Genomic DNA, 5,000 nt, shown 5'->3' on the forward strand with positions numbered 1-5,000 from the left:
CGGCCAGCACGCCGGGCGGCCCCCCCTCACCGGCCGGGGACGGTCCCACCCAGCCACCGCCGCGTATCGCTTCACACACAGATTTGCCCTTACTGATTTACCTCCAGCAACAACAACCGCACCACAATGGGTTTACCAGTTGTTCATTTGCGTAACGTCACCAGCAAACGTAGACGTCCATCCCAGTTTGCAAATGCAACGATTATTGCATACCTGTCTGTTAGGTGTCACGACACACTACGTCTGCCCACATACACGCAAACAAAATGTGCACGACTAGAGAACACGTGGGAGGTGGCCCCCTACGTATGCGATGTCCATTACGAGACCGACTGTCAACCAGCATCTGTACCATGTCGCAGATGTGGAACGCGGTGCACCATGCTATCACACTGTGTGAGAAGAGACGACTACGTTTGAATACACGCGCCACTACATCAACAGACGGCTCATGCTGATCGCCATCCAGGGCGTCCGTTAATCCCACACGTCTCTATGGCGTACCACACTGCAATGTAGCTGTTATGGGGAGACGGCACGTGGCTGAGTGCACAACATTTGGACCGTATGGTTCGCTGTTGTTGGGCGCAGTCGTTGTACGGTCACACATGTGCCACAGCGTATCATGCAGTACATACGGACCTATGTGCAGTACAATGTGAGGGTTAAGCTTACGACATCAGCGGACAGTGGACACAGGCCGTACCACGACGTAGACTGAGCGCTTCGACATGCGAATGCCAGTGAACAGCTGCGAAGGGCATTGAACACGCAAGCACCTGAACGACCAGCGTGCGAAGGCAGGGGGGAGGGTGGGGGCGATGTACATCCTGCAGTCGTCCACATTACAGTGTACAGCGGGAGCATGTAAAAAGTAAGCAACACTTGCGAAGTGTTGAACATGAAACGATACACAAGAGGGTGGGCGGTGCGAGTAGCGAACTATATTCAGAGGGTTGTGGTTAGACAACACTGGATTAATGTAACGTGTCATATGCCAATTACAGAGCAGGTTAAGGCACAACTTGGGTTAGGTTAAGGCACAACGTGGGTTAGGTTAAGGCACAACGTGGGTTAGGTTAAGGCACAACTTGGGTTAGGTTAAGGCACAACGTGGGTTAGGTTAAGGCACAACGTGGGTTAGGTTAAGGCACAACGTGGGTTAGGTTAAGGCACAACGTGGGTTAGGTTAAGGCACAACGTGGGTTAGGTTAAGGCACAACGTGGGTTAGGTTAAGGCACAACTTGGGTTAGGTTAAGGCACAACGTGGGTTAGGTTAAGGCACAACGTGGGTTAGGTTAAGGCACAACGTGGGTTAGGTTAAGGCACAACGTGGGTTAGGTTAAGGCACAACGTGGGTTAGGTTAAGGCACAACGTGGGTTAGGTTAAGGCACAACGTGGGTTAGGTTAAGGCACAACGTGGGGTTAGGTTAAGGCACAACGTGGGTTAGGTTAAGGCACAACGTGGGTTAGGTTAAGGCACAACGTGGGTTAGGTTAAGGCACAACGTGGGTTAGGTTAAGGCACAACGTGGGTTAGGTTAAGGCACAACGTGGGTTAGGTTAAGGCACAACGTGGGTTAGGTTAAGGCACAACGTGGGTTAGGTTAAGGCACAACGTGGGTTAGGTTAAGGCACAACGTGGGTTAGGTTAAGGCACAACTTGGGTTAGGTTAAGGCACAACTTGGGTTAGGTTAAGGCACAACTTGGGTTAGGTTAAGGCACAACTTGGGTTAGGTTAAGGCACAACTTGGGTTAGGTTAAGGCACAACGTGGGTTAGGTTAAGGCACAACGTGGGTTAGGTTAAGGCACAACGTGGGTTAGGTTAAGGCACAACGTGGGTTAGGTTAAGGCACAACGTGGGTTAGGTTAAGGCACAACGTGGGTTAGGTTAAGGCACAACTTGGGTTAGGTTAAGGCACAACGTGGGTTAGGTTAAGGCACAACGTGGGTTAGGTTAAGGCACAACGTGGGTTAGGTTAAGGCACAACGTGGGTTAGGTTAAGGCACAACGTGGGTTAGGTTAAGGCACAACGTGGGTTAGGTTAAGGCACAACGTGGTTAGGTTAAGGCACAACGTGGGTTAGGTTAAGGCACAACGTGGGTTAGGTTAAGGCACAACGTGGGTTAGGTTAAGGCACAACGTGGGTTAGGTTAAGGCACAACGTGGGTTAGGTTAAGGCACAACGTGGGTTAGGTTAAGGCACAACGTGGGTTAGGTTAAGGCACAACGTGGGTTAGGTTAAGGCACAACGTGGGTTAGGTTAAGGCACAACGTGGGTTAGGTTAAGGCACAACGTGGGTTAGGTTAAGGCACAACTTGGGTTAGGTTAAGGCACAACTTGGGTTAGGTTAAGGCACAACTTGGGTTAGGTTAAGGCACAACTTGGTTAGGTTAAGGCACAACTTGGGTTAGGTTAAGGCACAACTTGGGTTAGGTTAAGGCACAACTTGGGTTAGGTTAAGGCACAACTTGGGTTAGGTTAAGGCACAACTTGGGTTAGGTAAGGCACAACGTGGGTTAGGTTAAGGCACAACGTGGGTTAGGTTAAGGCACAACGTGGGTTAGGTTAAGGCACAACGTGGGTTAGGTTAAGGCACAACGTGGGTTAGGTTAAGGCACAACGTGGGTTAGGTTAAGGCACAACGTGGGTTAGGTTAAGGCACAACGTGGGTTAGGTTAAGGCACAACGTGGGTTAGGTTAAGGCACAACGTGGGTTAGGTTAAGGCACAACGTGGGTTAGGTTAAGGCACAACGTGGGTTAGGTTAAGGCACAACGTGGGTTAGGTTAAGGCACAACGTGGGTTAGGTTAAGGCACAACGTGGGTTAGGTTAAGGCACAACGTGGTTAGGTTAAGGCACAACGTGGGTTAGGTTAAGGCACAACGTGGGTTAGGTTAAGGCACAACGTGGGTTAGGTTAAGGCACAACGTGGGTTAGGTTAAGGCACAACGTGGGTTAGGTTAAGGCACAACGTGGGTTAGGTTAAGGCACAACTTGGGTTAGGTTAAGGCACAACGTGGGTTAGGTTAAGGCACAACTTGGGTTAGGTTAAGGCACAACTTGGGTTAGGTTAAGGCACAACTTGGGTTAGGTTAAGGCACAACTTGGGTTAGTTAAGGCACAACTTGGGTTAGGTTAAGGCACAACTTGGGTTAGGTTAAGGCACAACTTGGGTTAGGTTAAGGCACAACTTGGGTTAGGTTAAGGCACAACTTGGGTTAGGTTAAGGCACAACGTGGGTTAGGTTAAGGCACAACGTGGGTTAGGTTAAGGCACAACGTGGGTTAGGTTAAGGCACAACGTGGGTTAGGTTAAGGCACAACGTGGGTTAGGTTAAGGCACAACGTGGGTTAGGTTAAGGCACAACGTGGGTTAGGTTAAGGCACAACGTGGGTTAGGTTAAGGCACAACGTGGGTTAGGTTAAGGCACAACGTGGGTTAGGTTAAGGCACAACGTGGGTTAGGTTAAGGCACAACGTGGGTTAGGTTAAGGCACAACGTGGGTTAGGTTAAGGCACAACGTGGGTTAGGTTAAGGCACAACGTGGGTTAGGTTAAGGCACAACGTGGGTTAGGTTAAGGTAGAAATTGCGTTACATTGCGGTACAAATTGCGTTACATTGCGGTACAAATTGCGTTACATTGCGGTACAAATTGCGTTACATTGCGGTACAAATTGCGTTACATTGCGGTACAAATTGCGTTACATTGCGGTACAAATTGCGTTACATTGCGGTACAAATTGCGTTACATTGCGGTACACATTGCGTTACACATTGCGTTACACATTGCGGTACACATTGCGTTACACATTGCGGTACACATTGCGTTACACATTGCGGTACACATTGCGGTACACATTGCGGTACACATTGCGTTACACATTGCGTTACACATTGCGTTACACATTGCGTTACACATTGCGGTACACATTGCGGTACATTGCGGTACACATTGCGGTACATTGCGGTACACATTGCGTTACATTGCGGTACACATTGCGTTACATTGCGGTACACATTGCGTTACATTGCGGTACAAATTGCGTTACGAATTTGGTTAAGTTAAGGTGCAAAATGGGTTAGGTTAAGGTGCGAAATGGGTTGGATTACAGTACACAACGTGGTAAGAGAGTGTGTTGGGGGGGGGGGGGGCCGAGGTTCGTTGGTAGTGATCATTGTAAGTGAATGTCTGAGGCAGCTTCAGTATGTCACAGCAGTTATGTCTCGTCAGGATGCGCTTTTCGCTCGTGACTGGAGGCGCGCCGCGTCTGTGGTTGCGGCAAGGGAGCGGCAGACCTGTGTGATTCATTCCTGCCATTGTTTCTGTGCCGTAACAGGAGGCAGTGTGGTGGTGTTGGGTGCACCCCTGTGTAGGACATGTGTGGGTGTTGGTGGCTTATCTGAGCAATTGTGGATGTCGGACGGGTGGATATTCTATTTTAGAATTGGACCCCCTGGTGTGGTTATCATAGTGTGGATGGTGTACTGTGGCGGAGAGGATGCACCGGACGTTGGTCCATGCTGGTGCTTACATATTGTATCTGTGTCTGTTACAGGCAGAGAGTAATGTGTGATAGAGTGTCTCGCTGATGTGTGGTTCATATTGTGTGCACAGACTTACAGCATGTATAGGGACAGCGGGAATTTGGCATATTGGATATAACTCTTCGTGAAACGCAAGATATAGGGGTGGATTGCAACGTACGAGTGCGGGAAGAGTCCGCCGTTCATCCGCTGAGTTGCGATTTCGGCGGTTGGGGTGGGGCACGTGCGGGTGCGGGTGGAGTGATTGTCGGTTGACTACTTCGTGCGACGCAGGCACTGGCGTTCGGGTTCCTGTGGTGGACAGATTATGCAGGCTTTGTGGGTGGCGTCGGAAAATGGGTACTGTGGGACCTAGCGATGTCGTAGTCGGGGTGGCGTCTCATAGATGGCGGTATCGTCGGTGCAGCAGGTCATGTTTCGGGAGACTTGCAGATGGCGGTATTTAG

Source organism: Schistocerca cancellata, unplaced genomic scaffold (genome assembly GCF_023864275.1).
Source record: "Schistocerca cancellata isolate TAMUIC-IGC-003103 unplaced genomic scaffold, iqSchCanc2.1 HiC_scaffold_865, whole genome shotgun sequence".
In the NCBI taxonomy this organism is placed as follows: Eukaryota; Metazoa; Arthropoda; class Insecta; order Orthoptera; family Acrididae; genus Schistocerca; species Schistocerca cancellata.